This window comes from Dermacentor silvarum, chromosome 10 (genome assembly GCF_013339745.2).
Source record: "Dermacentor silvarum isolate Dsil-2018 chromosome 10, BIME_Dsil_1.4, whole genome shotgun sequence".
NCBI classification, from domain to species: domain Eukaryota; kingdom Metazoa; phylum Arthropoda; class Arachnida; order Ixodida; family Ixodidae; genus Dermacentor; species Dermacentor silvarum.
The window spans coordinates 79933566-79955419 of NC_051163.1; positions in this window are offsets into that span (position 1 = coordinate 79933566).

The following is a 21854-nucleotide window of genomic DNA, read 5'->3' on the forward strand; positions in this document are numbered from 1 at the left end:
ATACAATGTTTCGTGCGCATACGCTAAGATGAATGTGGTCCTGCTGCAATTTTTTCGACATACTCTTCACGGCAGCTATTTTGTTTTAAAACTTCAGTGTGCTCTACTCAGCGATGTAAGCAGGCGTTGGGGGTTAAAGCGGGGGCTGAGACCGGGAGCATGCCCATGACAAATCGTCGCCATCAATATCTTTCATTAAGAGCTTGATCTTTTGTTCTTCGGTCATGGACGCATTCGCGTGCTCACGCAAGACAATGACACCTCCTATGTGGCTTGGAAAGTATTCGCGACGCTGCTGCGTGCGCCCGCATACGCGTCGTTCAGCGCTTACCTTGTACACAGCGGGGCGCCCACACATTTTCACGAAGCCTGCCTTGAACGCGCTCCAAGTCGCAAGGTCATGTTTGTGATTCCGGAACCAAAGCTTCGCGACGTCCTCCGTCAAGTAGAATACACATTGTGCAACGTACTAGCGTCATCCCAGTTGTATCCCTTCTCATCCTTTCGCACGATGTTAGCCAATCCTCTACGTCTTCTTGATCGGTGCCGCTAAAGATGTTGGATCACATGCTGGTGCAGCACGCTGGAAACGACGACCGTTGGACGATACTGTGTTTCTCGCATGGCTCCATCTGGTTTTGTGGGATTAATGCACAGCGTCAAGCTTCGGAGTTACACGATTGCAGCACACCCCTCTCCTTTACCAAATATTGAGAGATGTTTGTTCATTTGAGAGGATTTTCCGCTAGGCATATGGAAGATGAACGAAACTCAAGTATAAGCCTAAAACTCTCTATCACGTAGAAACTGCCAGCAATGTCTCTGCAATCTTATTTTCCTTCATTAAACAGTTGTAAATTTCAGGCAGGTCTAGCGTCAGTCCAGCCTTTTCTAAAATACTCAGCCTGATCGCCCGTGTTCCGAGGCACATCCAAGCAGATGTCGAGTATCTCAATTTGCCGCAGGAGCCAAGCGCTTGTGGCTTGTTCCATGGTCAACTTCTTGTAGATCCTCAAAAACTGGTTCAAGCGGCGGAAACAGGCAGAGAACCAAGAACCCTAGTTCTTAGCAGTAACACTAACCAGAGCTCCAGACTCCCGCCAGAGCACTGGCGGTGCCCACAGCGCTGTGTGCATCTCCTTCACTAAATATTTAATAAAAATGACAAGTAACCATGCAAACATTTTCTAAACTGTTTAGCACCGCTGCATAATTGTGAATGTTTTATATTCTACGTATTCTCGCATACCTTCTCCTAACTGGATTCATTATCAGCAGTATTATATAAAATAAAATCAAACTTCATGCATAGCCTCCGAGAGAACTATTTGTATGATTCCCTGCTCTGAAAACACAACCAAGGCAAGCACCATGTCAATTTTTCAAATATGAGTTTTTATTTGTTCTCGTTAATGAAGCCTTACGCTAACGCGTATCCTTACGCCACAGAATTAACGCCGAAGGTGATTGACTAGCAATGAACAGGTTCAGCAGTGCACGAACCACCAATCAGTATAGATGTGGGATCGCCCTAACTTATACAAGTATTTGCGCCATTTTAACGCAATAGTAGTATCAGGAGCAAATAAATTTGGAGGACGCTTAAGCTTCGCCTTCAAGAGTAGAACGCGAGAGCATTCAAAGATCCCTACACTCTTTTCAGGCTTCCCGGCAACTGCAGCTTTCTTTTGTCTCCACCTTTGCCTCTGCGCCCCGCTGCCGTTTCACGCTACCGAGGAAGCGAGAGCCATCTGGATGGGGTTTTCGCAAGTAACCTACTCGAAAGCGCCGCTGTTGTTACGGTATAAATGCAGGAAAAGGGGTTTGTGTTTGAGTTTCTTCGCAACATAACTTTGATTTCTGGTACATTCAAACTACAATCCGATGCTATCATGTCTCTAAGTTGTAGTTAAGTTGTACTTTACGATTTTTCCGATGAACTTTAGTTTGAGAAATTAAATTTTTGTTCACTAACCCCTTCCCCTACGTGGATGGCCGGGGTGGTTCGGGATGAATTTTTTCCTCCAGAGAAGCCACGGACGCCGATGCTTACACCGAAGCCGACGCCAACACCTGATTTTCTGCGACACGAGGCCGTTAACGCTCTCGCGTTAAAACGTCGAGCGTGTTGGAAAAGAAATGTTCGCAATTGAATATCTTCAAGACAGTTTCGGGTGCTCCTGTACAAATTTGAACTTGCGATAACTTTCACACACAGCATAACCAATGACAACTGTTTCCTGAGCACACGGTAGACACTGACTCACTGAACCATGAGGACATTAGGGAGTATTCTAGAACCTAATTCGTCTACAACGTTTTGCCCGCAATACTTCTGTGGCGCAGCCCTTCCGACGTCACCATGGCGCGTGATCTACATCCTCTAGTCAACACGACTCACACGGGGCACACCACGAAATGTACCGCAGAGAAGAATGAACAGGCACGTAGTATGTTTGCAGGCCTTTGTCTTTGTTCTTTCCTCTTTTTATTTTTTATTCACTGTCGCTACTAGCCTTTCATCATTCAAAAGCATTCTTCAGTTCAGGACACGCTTCGCCGGCCAGAGAACACATGGGGGGAAGAGGGGCGATCATTACGCGTACGTCGTCGTCGCCATTGAAGAGGGGAGCGGTGGACAGTGGTCAAGCCAGCGTAAAAAAGGCGCGAGTTTGCCAGACCAACTCGTCACGTTCGGGACGACGCACCACGTACACTCTTTCCCTCACGCCTCGCCGCTCACTCGCCACCATAGACTGACTCCCTTCTCTCACTATAGCCCGGCGGCAGAATCCATTGTTCACGGCAGGAAGCTTTCACGACGACGAAAACGATCGCATATGCGCTGCTGGGGGCGTCGAAGGTCGTTCTCTTTGGGCTCGCTCGACGCAACCTTCTCTCGTATGGAATGGCACATGAACTCCCTGAGAATGGAAGGGAGAGAGTGAGAAAGAGGCATGTGTGTACGCACAAGTGCGCAGGTGCGCGCATTTACGTCGCAGCAGAGGCGAGATAAAATCTAAAAGACATAAATGAGCGTGTCTGTGAACTTTGTTTATTTCGGCATCGCACATTCATTCAGAAAAAGAAAGGATGTGCTGGCGGTCACGCTGCCATTCAAAGGAAACCTACGTGGTTCCTTTTATGGAGCCGGGCCAGTGAAGGCAGAAGTGGTGTCAGATGCGCCCCGGCGGGCAGTCGGAATACCGCAGGTCATGGTAGTCCGATGTGTCGCGCACAGGCGTTACCTACGTCATATCTGGAGCGGGACTTTCAACACATAAAGCAGATAAATGCAAAACTTTTGAGAATCAATCAGGGTACATCAAAAGCATCATCGCACACTGTCAACTTTACGTCGACTTTTCAGTGTCGAAATATTGAGCCTAAACAAAAATGCAAGACGAACACAAAAGAGTCAATTATAAATAAAAGATTGCTTGACCACATGAGTTTGTAAGGTTTAACAACGTGTTACGCTATATGGTTTATACTTGCACGTTTAGCGAGCGCGCAGCTTAGACGGGACAAAAGAACGTAGATACAAGAAAAGCGCGAACTCGAAACCTTATGTTGACTGAGCATTTTTCTGTAATCGCCTTCTTTTGAATAAGCCATTAATATCAAAATGTTACTAAATCGCGGATAATTTTTCAGCCGTGTTCTAGGAGGTGGTGATACCTGTTAGATTTTGCCAGCCGCTCCTCTTAATTTATAAACGTGCTCTAAATATTTCAAACATAGCGCAAGGGCTTTAGAGACAGCAGTTGTAACGTTCACATAACACCAAATAAATACGCAAATGCAAAGGTTTCGGAACAGTTCACAAAATTCAAATGCGCATGTTGAAATATTCATGGCAGCAGTAATTGGTGGCAGTCACAGCGCTAGCAAGCACGTACAAAGGAGCCACGGGGAACACGGCAGCAAAATTGATTACGGAAACACAAATTGTCATCTTGTCATTTAAGAAAAAGATACATTTTCATGTTTACGTGCTTCCTTGTGTTACCGTGTTCTTGAGGCTCTATTGACCATTTACGCGAGCGATGTCCATCGTTTGTGGCACTCAAGAGAGACCTCATTCGGAACTGTTCGTAACATTTATAATTTTTGAATAATTGTATCGTGATGTTTTATATATTGTGTAAGTTTACTTCGGAAGGGATGTTCATGTGTTTCTTTTTTTTTTTTGTCATTGTCGCTTCTGTTATGTGCATTATATAAGCGCGTTTACTGTCACACCAGAAGAGTCAAAGCTGCGTTAGTAAATTAACCTTCCACTATACAAAACAGTGAGAATTATTGCGTATAACCAGTGTAACGTAGGAAGAAGTTCTTGTATTTGTGAAATCCTGCTCTCAGGTGCCCCCCCCTTTTTTTTTTTTTTTTTTTGCTCTCGCTGCGATGACACAGATTCAGAAGAGGCTACACTTCTCTAAATTTACACTGCCGTAGATATCCAAGACATGCCCTCTTTTTTTCTGCGGGAGAGAGCGTTATTGCCCTTATGACAGTGTTATGTTGAAATTTACAGCGCCAGAAATTCTCGCCGGAGGATTGGGGAATTCGCGCCAGTCTTCCCTTAAGCTCGATCATGTTTCAGGTATCATTGAATACGAAACATAGAGGTGCATCGGAATAAGCGGCGAGGACAAAATGATAAACAAACGGTGAAGAAATTACGTCCCCCGGTGAGAGGTCATGTTTTTTTTTTTTTTTTTTCATGACTTTAGGTAAACCTCCATTCACTGGAGCACAGATGACGGTGCCAAAAGAAAGTGTACCACCACCCTTTTAAGTTTCCGTGTTCGTCTGAGTCGAGTCAGCCCTGAATACCTTGCGATTTCTCGCGTGTAACACAACCTTCATGTCATGGCAAAATAAACTTGACGAATGGTAAAGTATCCAACATGACAGTTCGAGTAAACACGCAGTGCGCAAGAACGCGGGAACACCTACAAGGAGGCAAGAAAAATGTTCAACCGGTGCAGTAATTGCTGGCGTCAGCACACAACCGGCGAGCGCCCGTGCTCACGAATTACACGAGTGAAAAGCAATTACCCCCAAATGGACAACCGCACTTGACCCCTCCGCCGCTCCGCCCTCTCAGCCCATGGCGGCGTCTTTCAGCCTTGTACGGGACTACGCTTTCGAGCGCACGCCGAGGCTCAGGCCGGCCGGATGCTTTTGTGAGGCAACCGTGAGACGTGAGAAGGAAAAGCACAAAGAACAAGAAAGGGCTGCCTGCCTGCGGCTCCAGCGATGATGATGCCGCGCGCGGTGCCCAGCGGCAAGACCTCCGCTCCGCTTCGCCCGCCATTACTACCACGTTCGCGCCAAGTTCGGTGCACAACTGCGAATATTGAAGCGATGTTTCGACGGTGAAGAGCCAGTTAGTGCCAGAACTGTGAATCACGAATCCAGCTATTTACTGGGTGAACTTCTGCCTTGAAAAAGCACACGCGAAAAAAATAAAAAATAAATAAGAACAAGTAGCACTGAAAGCCGAACAACAGCGGCGAGCGCAGTCGTCGCTTGTCTAAATCTGATCTACGTGTCGAGTGTGTTATGGAGTAGACAACTAATTGCAAATTCTACCTGAATTGCTGGCGCTCGCGTAGGTCAAAGAATGTGCACCACTATTTGCTTCGCGCACGCGGGGTGATGATTAGTCGATTCTTTCGCCATACAATCGCTGAAAAGATTCAGGAAAGTTCCGACACATGTATGCGTGCCTTGCACCTAGTGATAACTTTGTAACAGTGGTTAACCGGTTAAACACGGTCACCGCAAAAAAAAAAGAAAAGAAAAAGAAAGAAAACATAAACAGGGCACGCGTGTCGATATATGGCTACTCCATCAGAAGACTCACTTGGCTCACTCAATGGCTAAGCGTTGTAGTTGCTGTCACATATTACTCAGGGTCCACATTCCAGACGCTAAAGCCCGCGTTTTGGTTTTTCTACTAAACAATGATACAGACCGCATTCTAGTGACACTGTAACTGTTGTTACCTGCCGTCTATGACCCATTTCGTGCGGTTGAAAGTCACGTTGGGAAAGAGGACCCATGAATCAGCAGTAGTGTCAACTACCTTGCTATAGTGCTAATAGATCCATTGTATGTTCATAGATGGCTGCTACATGACGTCACGGGACCCACTTTATAGCACCGCCCAATGTAGCCAGCGGAACCCCGGGTAGTATGTTTGCTAGAAGAAAACACCGGATAAAAGCACGCAGAAAATTCGAATGACTGCTGCTAGCCTGATTACGTTTGCGGAGGCCGTTTCAACGAATTCGAGCCATAAACAAGGGCATTGCGGTTCTTAGATAATTGTTTTATTGCAATTCAGCGGCATTAACCTTTGAGAAGACAGAAGCATCGACACAAAACCAATGACCTCTTCTTGACAAATATATACCTTCTTGTGCCTGATTCTACGACAGAGATAAATTCAAAACCATGTTCTGATTTAACGGTAATAAATGCATCTTGACAAACCTGCACGCTACAATGAGCCCTCTTTGACAAATCTATACGTTGTAGTGCCTTAATCTCCAGCACATAGTTCAATTGAAATATGTGTTTGGACTTGACTGTAAAAATTAATCTAGACGAACCCGCAGGCTTTCCTCTTGCTGCACTCTACTAGCTCACCGTGATGTTGGAGGCACCTGGCCAACCTACCACTCTTGACACAAGCTTTTCTCCTTTATTTCTTCTGCGAGGACAAGTCGAAGGGGAAGGGGGAGGCGGTGCTGTTCATTACGGTACCTACCGTGGATCTCAATTACCGCACCTGCGCGCCAGAGGTGGGCCACAGCTGAGGCCATCCGTACGTCGGCTGGCACAGCCGCTATTTGCCGGCTGCGCGCGCAGACGAAGCGGGCCGCCGATTAGATACTCACTTCCCCTCCATCTTCTTCTCCTTCCCTTCCCCTCCCCTCGCCCGGACTGCATGACTGTTATTTCGTTTACTCGCATCTACTTCGCTCGGCTCGAAGGACTTCGGGTCCCGTCACATACAGCCATCAAGAGGCAACAAATCTGACAACGAAAGCAACGATAATAAGTATTTAATACATAGACGACAAGACGTACGCCTCCGAATTTTAGCGTTTTGCCGTGGCAACGATGACATAATGTTGTAGTTTTTTTTTATGAAAAACGGTTACATGATAACCACGGCAACTTGGGCTCAAACGCTCCTCGAGAACTTGGGCTCGTTTTTGACTCGATGGTCGAGAGAAGAGCGTTGCCCCGGCCAGAGCCCGTAAACGCCCCGGTGAAAGCATCGAGAGGATCGATAGACTCGTGCACAATGCTACCTATTGCTCCGGCACAATTAGTAATGTTTCAACTGTAGAGCCAGCATACATGTAAGATGCAAGCTTTCAAATATGGCTCATGGACCCATGAACAGGGCAAGTACAATGCAACTATATTATTACAATTCCACAGCTACAAATTGGTTCTCCACAAGAAAAGTAGAAAGTCACGTATCCAGAAAGGGGTCAGGCAAGGAGACACAATCTCTCCAATGCTATTCACTGCATGCTTACAATAAGTATTCAAGCTCTTGGAGTGGGAAGGCTTAGGAGTGAGGATCAACGGCGAATATCTCAGCAACGTTCGGTTTGCAGGTGACATTCTCCTATTCAGCAACAATGGGGACGAATTACAGCAAATGATTGAGGACCTTAATCGAGAAAGTGTAAGAACTGGGTTGAAGATGAATATGCAGAAGACAAAGATAATGTTCAATAGCCTGGCAAGGGAACAAGGATTCAGGATCGCCAGTCAGCCTCTAGAGTCTGTAAATAAGTACGTTTATCTAGGTCAATTACTCACGGGGGACCCTGATCATGAAAAGGAAATCTACAGAAGAATAAAATTGGGTTGGAGTGCATACGGCAGGCATTGCCAAATCCTGACTGTGAGCTTGCCACTGTCGTTGAAAAGAAAAAGTGTACAATCATTGCATTCTACCGGTGCTAACATATGGGGCAGAAATTTGGAGGTTAACAAAGAAGCTCGAGAACAAGTTAAGGACCGCACAAAGAGCGATGGAACGAAAAATCTTAGGACTAACGTTAAGAGGCAGGAAGAGATCTGTGTGAATCAGAGAACAAACGGGGATAGGCGATATTCTAGTCGACATTAAGCGGAAGAAATGGAGCTGCAGGGCATGTAATGCGTAGGATGGATAACCGGTGGACCATTAGGGTTACAGAATGGATACCAAGTGAAGGGAAGCGCAGTCGAGGACGGCAGAAATCTAGATGGGGTGATGAAGTTAGGAAATATGCAGGGGCTAGCTGGGATCAGCTAGCGCAAGACAGGAGTTATTGGAGATCTCAGGCCTTCGTCCTGCAGTGGACATAATTATAATCTAGTCATTATTATAACTACTATTATTATTAGAATTGCTCTCCTTCTTCATACATTATCACTAGGATCAGCCAGTTGTAAATGGTAAGTGATAAAGAGAAAATCTGAACGTCGCGCATCAAGTGCACCGTGCGAGTTGAGCTCGGTCATCCTTTGCGATGCCAACTGTACCATAACTGTGCGTTTTCAGACCATTGAATAGACGTTTGCTCCTATATACAGCCTGCGTTTGATATGACGTGGAACATTCAAGCAAACATATGCGCAAAGTCAGATAACCATGAGAATTGACAAGATAACACGCGCTGCGAAAACTTTAGGTCAATAATTTGCAAATAAATCGGTTCCCAGACATATTTGCCTGTTTAAAAATGACGCGCAGGTGAATTGGTGACGCATTTATGAAGAATACTCCAATCAGCTATTCACTAATAATGCTTGGAATATATTACGAGCAGTCTTCGACGTGATCAGCAGCATATTTAGATGAAAGGGCTGGAAGATTCAAGCAGTATATATAATCCTGGAATGAAGTGTTGTTCTTGAAGTTGTACGTCTATACTCAAACGACATCCAAATTTTGCTTGGCGTTGCGCCATTGAATGCTAGCACTGCAGAAAACTTGTGTACTGGCACGTGGTCGGAAGAGTCTTCGACTTGTCATTCCTCAGTCACTGGTCTGCAAGGCTGCAGGTTGCATTAGACTCGCCTTACCAGAATGCATCGGCTCGGTGCTGTGAAGAACCGAACCATATTTACTTGCAGTGATGGAAACACACCCACTTTGACACATAGATTCACAAACGCCCGTGCTGTCTTGTAGCCATTGAGCATGCATGTGTTCGTGTTATTAAGTTATGGAAGACACGGTTTTAAAACGAATCTAGATCTAAGTGGCAAAAACATAGGGCTGGTATGGCGTCGTGTCGATTGAACGGCTCAACGTGTTACAATCTCTGATTGCGGCTGTCTTCGTCAAGGCGGCTTACTTCCGTTGTAAATAAGTCCAAAATCCAAGCCACTAGCCGCGTTTCGATGCGCGCGAAAGTAACTTATCACATTTTTTGCGCATCAGGCTAAAACGTGCGCTACAGAGTTTACATAAGGTGGCATTCCATTTTGTCCGCATTAATCCGGAACCAGTTTCCAGCTATTTGCGTTGCACCGGCGAGTGGCTGTCTCACTTCCCTCTCCCTCAACGCGATACGCCACCATTTACACCTCCTCTTCAGACCACTTACCTCCGCTCACGCAAACTAGCCTGACCTGTCGCATCGATGTCATTCGCCTCCCTACAGTGCATTACCGCCAGTTACATGGACACGATGCGATAGAAATGCAATGCGATGCGCAACTTATCGTGTTCCTGTAAGCGCAGCTACTTACTCGCTTCAACACCTCGGTGAGACCTAAATACCTGTTTAGAAGTTTCTCGAACAGACCGTTGGGCCAGATGGCAGTGTGAAACCTTGATCACCTGTTCGGTTGTGCACTTGTCGATTGCGGTGGTTCTTGAGACGCGTATCGATGAACTGTCGTTTCATCGACAAGAGAGGCAGTTGGCGAGCTTCGTCCGCGTGATTCACAAAAGCTATGCGTCTGCGGTTACCAGATCAGTGTTCAGTCATGGTAGCATTGCTCTTGCAACGTCTGTACTTAACTATGCAGTAAACAAGGTAAAATGACTTGAAGCGCGTGGTTTCTTGCTTAGCCATGTCATACGCAAATGTTGCTTCATCGGAGTTCTTGTGCGGTACGTGCGCGTACCTACACAACATGTTAGTCAACATTTTGTTGATTCTGTCAGTGAGGCAATTGATTCGTGGCTTGTAGGCGGCTGTCTTTCAGTTAATCGTGTAGATGAGTTGGGAAACCTCCCAAGTGAGCTTTGCCAAACGTCGTTCCTTGGTCCCTGAGTACGCATCAATTGGCGTCATTACATATTACAATTATGCAGTATACAATTACGTAGTACACCAACATAGCATGAAAAACTGGCCAACCTCCGACCTCGTGCCTCGAGGTTCCGCCTTCATCCTCCAAGTAACATTGCATCCTCAACAATCGTCGTGAAAATTATGTTTGTCTCCTGAGGACGACAAAAAGAAACGAACCTGGGTGATCCATGCAGAGAAACGCTTGAGAGTTAAGCCAATAAAATGAAGCAGTCCCGCATCCTTCGCGGGTGCGCTGAAACTGGGCGGTGCACTCTCAACAGGCTTGTACGTAGTATAATTGATATACTCGAAAATTTGCAAAATAATTAGGCAGCTGGGGCACGAAGAAGGGCATGCGCATATCCGGCTTGTACTATAGCAAATTCCAACAGCGGACAGTTGTGTGGTTTAACTGGCTGCAGGCAAGAGGAACACACGCCCCGTAAGTATTTTACGCTGACAACGTTTGTAAAAACCTTTTTTGCTTGATTTTTTATTTCACCTTCTGTTGAAAGGTTCACCTTTTAAAAGTGTCGTTCAAGCACCGCCATTAATTTCTGTACCGTCGAAGTCTCCATGGCAGCCGTGTACGTGCTATGTGAACATTGTTGGAAGGTTCCATGACTAGTAAATGTTTTCTCCATCATCAAAATATTTATTGCTACCACATTTCCCTCATTGTTTATGAAGTTGCTGACTTTTCAGAACGTACCCGAGACAAATAATCGACAAAAAAAATCTTTGTTCGATAGATCAGATGAAAAGCTGACTGACCGCTTGCCTACCGGATATGAGAGGTAAAGGCTCAATATAACATTTGCGACAAACCGGGTAAACACACGTTCGGTAAGACCTCACAAGTGGAATCTTTTGTCTATAAGAAGGATTTAAAGTGGATTTAACACCTTACCTAGGAAGTGATGCTTGGCGAAAACCACGCGTGCGTACTCCACTCCTGTAACTACAAGCTATAACATGCTAATTAGATACAGATACGTCATACAGCAAGTTTCAAAACTACTCGCACGTCCCTGTCACTCGTACGGTCAACGGTTACATCGAGGACTGGCAAATGTCAACATACGCAGTAAAACACACATTACATGCATCGCGGAAACTTTCAATATTATCAGGTCAACATATACATTAGTAGCGGATTTGGCTCGGGGATGATTCGCGCATATGAATCTCTGAAACAACCTTTTCGTTCGCGCTGCATAGCATGTCGTAAGCTGTTCACACTAGAACATTGACCAACGAATAACGTCATAATCGTTACAAAGGACGTGATCTTGCCCATAGCGATCAGTAGTACCACAACAAGGCATTGTTACAAGAGAATGGTTTAACATGTCGCGAGCTACCAGTATATATCCTGCTAACGGGCAGCTTGAGTCATCGCCACCGCGGCTGTCTGCCCATCGGCCGTCCCTAGTAATCATCCTTCCTAGTCATCTATTCTCGGCTGGTCAGAGAGGTCATTACCGAGGCCGTCCAAAATCACCGGAACATTTCTTTCGCGGCGTGCAACGAGCACTTCCGCCAGGCGTTCTTCCGGAAATTTCTCGCTAACAAGCAAAACTAGAAAAAAAAAACAACAGACTGGGAGGAAGCCCGCATGGGCGATACAGAGTCCTTCAAGCAAGTTCCGAGATTTCGGGCGGAAGCTCCCCGCGAGCCAGCTGTGTGACCGATTGCCCGTGAGCAGAAGACGGCACTGCGCAGCTTGCCGACGACAGCTGCTAAAGGTTTGCGAGCCTGTGTTTTTCCCGCAGAAGAACGCGGCGTCTCGTTCGCCACCCGCAGCATCCGTGCCACTCCGCCCCTTATCTCACAGCCGCCTGCCTTCTGACTCAGCCGGGACTGTCTTTAAAGCAACTTTCAGAATCGCGGGGGAGGCAAAGGGTACGGTTGAGGACCAAAGAAAGGCCAGCGAAAAAAAAACAACCGGAAGCCACCTCGTGTGGGTATGTGTGTGGAGGGGGGTGGCAGCGGCGAAGCCCTTCCGAGCTCCGTAACGAATGACCTACCACCACTCGCGACCTGGTGGCACCCTTTGAGGGCAATTTGCGTCAAGCAGGTGTTACCCGCCAGTTGCTTCCCTCCCAACCTCGGCGAGGACTTCTCGACAAGGTGGCAGTGGTTAAGTGAAAAGGAACTCGCCTGGCTTTCTGGGCGATGCACTGGTCCCCCGCTGAGAAGCCTCAAGGCCGGACCACGGTAAAAAAATAAATTTGCGTCGCTGTTTACAGACTACTGTCACGTTGTTTGCTAAAAGAAAACTGTTCTATTTCAATGGTCCGTGGACAATAGGTATAACTAGAATGTTAATTTAAAATTTTTCTCTTTGCCTACGTCATTATACGGGCGGTGTTCCATTTGCAAATTAAGAGAACTACGGCGTTTTGGGCAATTTTTTTAAGGATCAAATAGCTGAGCGAGCTAGAGGTTCCACAAATGAACTGGTTCTGTTATTTTTATCTCTTTATGCAATCACTTTAGTCCGACTTTATTTGTCCCAAGTCAATTCCGAACGGGGTGACATTGCGAGGAAATTACTGACGTATACAGGAACGGAAACTGACACTGTAATGAAAAGCGTTGCCCACTTGCGAACGCAGGTGCGCCTTTCTGCACCCCGCCGATACATTTACGCTCCCTAAAGCACCGAGACCAATTTTTTTCCCCGCTCAATAGGCGACGAAGCAAACAAAACGAGCCGAAAATCCGCCGTGGACAAGCTCGGGCCGTGTTAGAACACGCCGCTGCAGCCCGAAATGCGAGCACCACGTTTCTCTACTTCAACCAGAAACGAAGACGTGAGGAACAGCAATCACGCCTCGCTTGTTTTCTCCGTACGGGAACAGCAAAAAGGCAAAGTAAGAATGTACGTTAAAAAGTTGTAAAAAAGCTGGGCCGCGCGAACGCTTCCTGGTGCGGGTCAGTCGGTCAGACTGCCGAAAACGTGCGAGATCGTTATCGTTTAAGTAATGGGCCGAGGTTCCAGGTGTCAACGCGAGGCTGGCCGCGACGTCTGGTGGCCGTCAGCATTGGTGAAAGGCCGAGGCGATGCGAGCAGACGAGTGAGCAGCTGGGATTTGCAGGAGGGAAAACGAAAGCTTGGCCCTGGGTGGGTGGGAGGTGGTGGAGTACTGTCACTTGGCGTCTGTGCCCGCATCTGCTGGATCGGCACGGAAGCGATAATAGTGCCCCAGTGGCACACCCGAAGGAAACGTACCATCGACGGTCCTCCTAGTGGTTTCACCGAACGGAACTTGTAATAACGCTCTTCCTACTACTTTGCAAGTGCACCGCCGGTATGTGTTCAGTGATGGATGCGCGCGTCAAAATTGCCCGGGAAAGAAACGCCTGTGGAAGCTGAGCTGAGGACACTTGATGGTTTGCGCCCGCACTCCCCGCGCGCGGTTGGAGCTGGAAACTTTGCCGCCAATGAAAAAAAGCTACGAGATGTCGCTTTTTAGAGCGAACGATATTTGATTACGATGACTGCTTACTGTGATAATTGTGTTTACATGGGCACCTCACAACGAGCTTATGTCATTTACAATATATTGTCACCCTAATGTCGGTGTGTGTATACAGAGACTGCTCGTTATATGACGTTATCTCTAACAAGTCTTTCAGGTTTGTTATCGCAGGAGTAATCTAGCCGCACGACGCAATGTGCTTTTTCACTGTCGCACACAGCGTTACGGGTGCACGCAAGCCCCTTCTATCATAACTGCGCAGATAGGCACGTCTCCCCGTGTCTGCATTTTCACTGTAGTGCATATAGAGCTCAGACTCTTGCAGTTCCAATATCCACACCTCCCCGAAGCTCGCAAAAGTTTACGGATGAACTTGCCACACTGCATATACCTTGCTAACACTATTCCGTCCCTTAGGTGCCAGCAAAAAAACAAAAACAGTTGCCGTGGTGCATCTGCGAGCGCCTGAATACAACGGCAAATACTGCTTCCGGGTGACGAGTGATTTATTTTTTTTTTCATTACTGAATACTAATAGAACAAAGGCTGTGAGCTTCGAAATCAAGTGAATGATTTGACCATTCATTTTTTTTTTTTTTTTGTGCATCGTATAGTAGATTTAGAACATTGCAAGCGACATGCTTCCGCCGAATATGTCATTTTTCTGCACTTCGATATACTCTGTCTGAAGGGATAGCTTTACAGGGTGTTTTACGTTAAAGGTACACTACAGATAAACATTACTTGAGCTCTCTTTGTAAAATACCCTTCCGCATAGCCAGAAAGTCACTCTTATCGCGAGAAGACGCTTGGTAACCCAGAAAGAATGCAGTAAAAAATACAGGTGGAGACAAGTGTTGTACGTAACGAATTACACGTGATTAATTACTTGCAATCATTCAACCTCTTGTTAATACTTTAATTTAACGATTACTTAATCTGTTTACTTGGTAAGGCTCACAGTCATTCAATTACTTTTTTCAATAACTAATTACATGTAATCAGTTACTTCGTTGACGAGACAAGCTCTAACAAGCATGGTAGCTTCGAGAACCTGATTTTGCCGAAGACTACGGTAAAAACGCATGAAATCATGTCACGCAGCAGCCTCGCGAATGCGCATGTTCAGACACGCAAACCATGCAGCGGGCTCAGTAAGCTCTACCAGATGTTGGCCGCTGAAATGAACAGGTGCTGATACGGCTCGATAGCCAAGGCCACTTAGGACGATAATGCCAGGAAATACCATATGCACGATTTCTTTTCAAGTTTGAATTGGCCCAACCGGGAGCGTATTTTCAGTAAAGTTGAGTAGAATAACCAGTTGGGCTTGTCGGTTGAACATAGTAGAAGGCTTCAGCGTAGAACCGACGGAGACAAAGGAGGCACACGGAGTACACAGACGCAGCGCTGACTTTCAAGCAAAAAAAATTTATTTTCCTGGTGCACAGCAAATTTTATAGTGAACACATGACAAAAAAATCAAGCTCACACATGTGCACAGACCCTGTTCATAAGGCTTATCGCTCCCTGGCATTTGAATCTAGGAAGGCCAGCCCTTTTTCACACAAGGCTATCGATGGACAACTAGCACAGTGGGCTGCCGCAATTTCACGTGCGGGAAAAAACTTCGGTCAGCTGCCCATCGATAGCCTTGTGTGAAAAATAGCTGACCTTCCTAGAATCAAATGCCAGGGTGCGATAGCCTTATGAGCAGGGTCTGTGCGCATGTGTGAGCTTGTTGTTTTTCTCTCATGTGTTCACTATGCAACTAGCTGTGCACCGGCAAAATAAACATTTCTGTTGAAAGTCAGCGCTGCATCTGTCTACTTTGTGTGCCTCCGTTGTCTCCGTCGGTTGTGCGCTGTAGTCTTCTACTGTATTCTCCAAGTCTCACCAACAATGAAGCACTGTGCTTCACAGAGGACCTAGCGCTCGGTAACCCCAATATTGTGTTCAAGATCCGTATACGTTACAACACCGCCCTACCCCCGAAACGTGTATATCGAGCTAACTTCTCTCTTTTCTCCTCGAGAACGTTATCAGCGTCGCTGTTGGTTTCTTCACATCAAAGACGAGGGACAATGACCAACGAATTGTTTTAAAAGTGTTTGTTAGTGCAGATAAGCAATCTATGAAGGGCGGCAGAGGACACTACTGAAAGGGTCAGGTCAGCTTGTTCTGTTTGCTGCCTCACTGCAACGTTCGGAGGGAACTAACGTAGAAGTAATCAATTGCTATTCAGTAATTATTCAGTTGCTTCCGTTGGGCAGTAATTAGTAAGTGTTATCAATTAGACATTTGAACAAATTTTTTGTAATTGTGATCGGTAACTTTTATTCTGTAACATCTACAAGTCTGGGGGCGACGCCGCCATAATATTCCCGCACTAGATCACCGTGACGTCATAGACTGCGACGCCATTTGCTCGGGACTAGTTTAATTTTTACCGGTGAAAATGGACTACATTGTTCTGCAAAAGCACCAAAGAGTGAACTTTGGAAGCTTCAAGCACAATTATTGAATCAAAACGGCCATAATGAGGGAAAATACTTTGCAATCTGTTACGTCACACTGAAGTACAGGCCTTGGGATTTCGGAGAGAAATACAGAAATTAAAATTAATTTAAAATTAAATTATGGGGTTTTACGTGCCAAAACCACGATCTGATTATGAGGCACGCCGTATATTACTGAGTATATTTACTGAGATTGATTACTCCAAGCGGCGGACTCTGGATGCACAACTCACTAATTAACAAATTCACTAATTAACCTCTTAATTCATTACATTAACGCACATGTTGCAATACACGTACTTAAGCAAGTTATTTTACAAGGCACATTCACTTGGAACGAATTTTAAAACCAGCGCCTGTTTTCAGTCAAACTTGCGGCAAAAATGCAATGTTGTTCCACTTACTTTTTAACGACACACCTTTGACGCCTCGATGCCAGCATTCGAAGGGACGCTGGCATCAAGAAGCACTGCTGAGTACGGTGAACGCCACGTTCACCGTACTCAGCACAGCGGAGCGTGGCCTCCGCAATTAGCTCTGAAAATGTTTCTGAAGTTGATCGCGGAGGCTGCAATTACGACGCTCTGTACGCGCTCATTTGACTCGGTGACGATTCAGTTACGTGCTTTGTCTTGCGCGTTGTATTAGTGTGTCAGTTACGTGCTTCGTCTTTCGCGTTGTGCTAGCGTGTGCAGCGTAGTGCAGCTTCCATATGCACGACGGTTGCTCATGGTCATCGACGTTGGTAGTCGTGATGGAGGAGACGTGCCACCAGGCGTCAGCGTGGGTGCATCAACGCCTAAGGGCGCTTTAGCCACAAAACACCAATAGACATTATATATCAATGTGCAATAAACATTACACTACTTCTGTGAAGACACGTTTCACTTTCGTGTTCTATACCGATTCCTATATAAGAGGGATCAACCACATGTTTTTTTTTCTCTCTATTGACGCTCAATAACTACTGGAACACCAATGCATCTCATCGCAAAATGCCACAATTTATATGTCGATACTGGTGTCATCGTCAGAATTCTTTCGAGCTCCTGACAGGGGGTCGTACTTAGTGAAGGTTTTTATCTTTGTCTTAGAATTCCTTCGAAGTGGATTTGACTTTGGACATCATGTGTTAGAATGCGTAAATTGCGATACGTGTCCCAAAATAATCAGTTTTATTTATTTATTTATTTATTTATTTATTTATTTATTTATTTATTTATTTATTTATTTATTTATTTTTTTTATTTATTTATTTATTTATTTATTTGAACATACTGCTAACCTCACATTTGGGGCTGTTACAGGAAAGAGGCAGGATACATATTCAAGAGAACATGGTTTAAGCAGGCGCGGACATAGATAAGTTTAGGTGAACAGGGCAGTACCTATGCACTCAGTTTAAAAGTAAATTAGCCGAAATTCGGTAATTAGTTATATATTTATTTTGATTTTTCGGGCAAATAAAGTCCACCTTTGAGAGTAATCGAGATAATGAAGTAGAATTGTGCTATATGCTTCGGTGATTGTTGTTCAATTTTATTAACAACAAAAAATCACATGTACTAATATGCGTGGTCAGTACCACAACAGAAGAAAGAACACTCGGGATTTTTTTTTTCGTGTGTACTTGTATAAGGTGTTCCTAACATTTACTAACATCCAACGTAATAAACTCGCCGCAGGTGCACAATAGCCATTTGTTTTAGCATTTATTTACTCAAATCATGAAACTGAATCTGCATACGTTTAAAAAAAAAGTGTGGACACGCCGCAAACACAGCTACAGTATATCTGGAGGTACATTTGGACATGCATATAGCTACTCGGTCCACTGTAGGGGAAAACTTGTTGATCCCGCTTTCAGAGGAATCGGTGATAGCACGAAAGTTAATCGTTTATTCTAGGAAGCAGTGGCAGCTTTGTAGCACTATCACAAATATCTGGTCACAAAGGTGCACAGGTTTTCATTAACTACACTTTCGCTCGAAGGGCTAAGCAATGACCACAACAGAGAGCACGCGAGGCTTGTGTAACTGCGCAGCGCATGCAGTACCCCAGAGGTTACCAGGCGTGATAGGTATACGTGACGCGATGGTAAATGCGTATGTGTTGAAACTGCGTCGTTAGAACTCCAGCAGCAACGCGCATGCGCGCCCCTACATGTGTTCAAGGGTGAGAAGACGCGCGAAAACAGAGTGAGCTGCCACGGCACCACCGAACGGTGACAGTTATTAGGGATCGTTGCTGCTCCCGTCGCCGTTCATCGGGTTCACGCTGCTCTTAGGGAGTCCTAACTATGTGTGGCCTTTCCAAAGCGCTATCACAACACGAATGAAATCAATTGCTAGGCGTGTTCTTCTTTTACATATGAAAGTGTAGTTAGGTCACTCCCTGCTTCGTACGCTACAGTTGCCGCTTCCGGGCAACTGCACCTTATTGAACCGCAGTTTTTACACGGAAACGTTTGCGGTGGACGCTATGCGTGAAGGCGGGCTTTGTGGTTCTTTCTTTTTTCTTTCCTACGTACGGTCGGCGCCGCCGCTGCCGCGGATGCGAGGAGGCGAGCGCCATCTGGTGCTGCCGCAAGGAACCCAGCGTCGCACGCGACGCGCGCCTCCCGCTGTAATTGGTTGAGTTTTTGGCTGCGGCGACGAAAAAAATCCTGGGATCCTAGTCATATATAGCTTTGCTGTAAAACGCGCCATTAACGCGCCAGGAACGCCGTCGCCTGTAAACGCCGACTGAGTTAGACCGCAAAAGACACTTCCAAGCATTACCATCTTTAAAACCCTCTAGGTGTCCGGACTGCTGGCCTGGTTTTCGACAGAATCACTCTGTGATGAAAAAAAGTGATACCTTAATATCCTCATTGCAGCAAATATGCATCAAAAAGAGTATAATTTTTCTATTAAAGAAACCTTTCTAACCTTTCTCTGCCTGCTTTCCTAACTACTCGGCTAAGTATTGCATGTCTCGAACACGTCGGGATCATTGTTCTCTCTCTTGCGTCATGATTGATCTAGTGACGCACGTACACGGGATGTACTTTCGCTGGAGCTCCGCAGAATACACTTTCGTCAGAGTCTTTCGGATACTTCGAAAATTATCAGAGGACTCTGCTTTCATGTTAAAAATTTGACTTCATTAGGGCCTAGGGCATGGCACCCTATTGCGAGAGTCCACTTCGCCCGTATAGCAACGATTGGTCAGCGCCAGCTGAAGGTCGGCATCTGCTTTCGCAGCAGACGAACGTCGCTGGCTGACTCCGTCTGCTCGAGGCCTTCTGCCACCGTTCGCACCGTACCGGAAACAGGCGCGCGGAAAATGAACCAATGCAGGCGGCCAGCTCGCCGCTGCGCCGTCTGCTCGCGAAAGTGAGCAACCAGGTTGCGTCGCATGCTGCCCGTGCAGACGAACACTCCGAAAGGAAGGCAGACGTATGTCTGTTCGTTAAGCGCCAGTCCTCCGCCATTTGTGTTCTCCTCTTTGAGACAGCTGCAGAGCTGGAAAGCAAGATCGGAATGCGTGCACGTGGCTCCTTAAAGACCTCGCGGACTGTTGTTACCGGGCGGGCCATGTGCGATAAACACGAAGGAGAAAAAAAAAGTACACATCAAATGCGTTGTTAAAGGAGGGAAACACAGGCGGCTGGCTCGTTGAAAGCCCAAATTCAAGAAAACTCGACACCAGCCGTCTGCCCCGCCGCTCCTGTTGCAGCTACCACAGGCGGTCATCGAGGAGTGGGTAATGAGCGTTTCGCAAGCAAGCGACTTGCTCACTGCACGGCGGAAACAAAACACCTTCGACGATTCGGGGTTCGTGGAAATAGGGCGCTCTAAGCGACCCCAGTGCTTCCTCTATGCTCCCGCGGTCCGCCACGTGCAACGGTCAGGTGTGGCGGAACTATAGCCGCAGCTGAATCCATGAAGACGAAATTGGCCGGCCGTCTGGTGCTTGTGACGCAACGTCGCCGACATGTGCGCAGTTTAACGCTGGCGATTGCGCGCTGATGAAGTTACGGTGCAAGCCGCACGGACCAAACGCTGCTCTCACCGGATTTCCGTGCTACTTCCGGCTAATGTTATGCCTTCCTGGCAGAGGGGTGGCGGAAGCCGGGACATAAGGTGTAAGGAGGAAAGTCTATGCAATAAAAAAGCTTTACGGCTGTTACACTCAGCTGCGTAGAAGATATCAAAGTTCCGAGTGTAAACAGTGTTTGCGATAAAAAGGCCTAGTTAGGTTTGTTCAAAGCAAAAAGTGACAGGACACTGTGGAATAAAAAAAAAAGATTAACACATTAGGCGCGGTGTTTCAAATCGTAACCGGACTACCCTCGATATAGAATGCCTGATGTGTCCTGACTACGGAGTAAAATGTACAAAAGGCGCCGAATCGCTTACCTGGCAATGCATTTGAGGTGGCCAGCTAATGTCCGAGCGATAACAGGTGCCCAGTATTCCACAGTGCTCTCTGCCTCCACTCTTCTTCGCGATTTTCCAAGGCACTCTCCTTCCTTTGCTCATTTCCTAGCTGGTTGCAAATATGCTCGCTCGGGAAGCGGTCAAGTCGAGAAACGCACGAGTCAAGAATCCTTTCAGCTACGAAAATATTAGGTGACCGGACAGCGCTTTCGCTGTTATGGCCACTTGAAGCCGTATATCGTTGCACTGAGTTTTTGGATTGTGACTGCAACGAGTAAAGATTGCTTCGGTGATTGTTGTTAAATATTGTTAACAAAAAAAATCACATGTACGAATATGCATGGTGAGTACGACAACAGAAGAAAGAACACTCGGGATTGTTTGTGAGTGTGAAGTTGTTTATCAGCCGACTTCGAAGAGTGAAAAGTTATTCTATCGCTGAGGTTACCCATCGCTGCTATACTTGCTATACGGAGGTAAAGGCGATAACAGCGTACTGTTTGAGCAGAGCAGTAGCTGCGTATTGGCTCGTGATGGTGCTTGCGGTCACTAAACTAATTTAAGTTGAAAACAACATGAAATACGTTGTGCCCTCTGTGGGTGTCAGGCTGCTACTACATTCACGACTGTCATTTTAGTATAATTGCAATTGCTTTAAGCATAGTTTCAGCATAAAAAAATATATGCGCTGGTGTACCTGCGGGCCTGCGGTGTGAACTGACTAACTTAAGGGCACTGTTGCCACCAATAAACGAACGATGTGGTGTAGTGTGTGGTAAACAGACCTGAAAGCCTAAATTGTAGCTGGGGATATAAGCCTAGTCACAGGACTCGTATGATGAGTATCATATGTGTGCCACATGTGTAGCATGCCGGCAGAAGCCTGTCCCGACCGGAATCGGAACATGCCTTATAAGCAGTAAGTTTATGAACACAGACAATATAAGAAAACACGGTTAAGTTATAAAAGTTATACATCATATTTTGTCTCAGTGATTTACTGAGTTTACCGGGACGTGAGGCATTTTACAGCTTTCCATTGCACTCTTTATTAACAAATGCAACTTCGGTAAATCGGTAAACGCATAC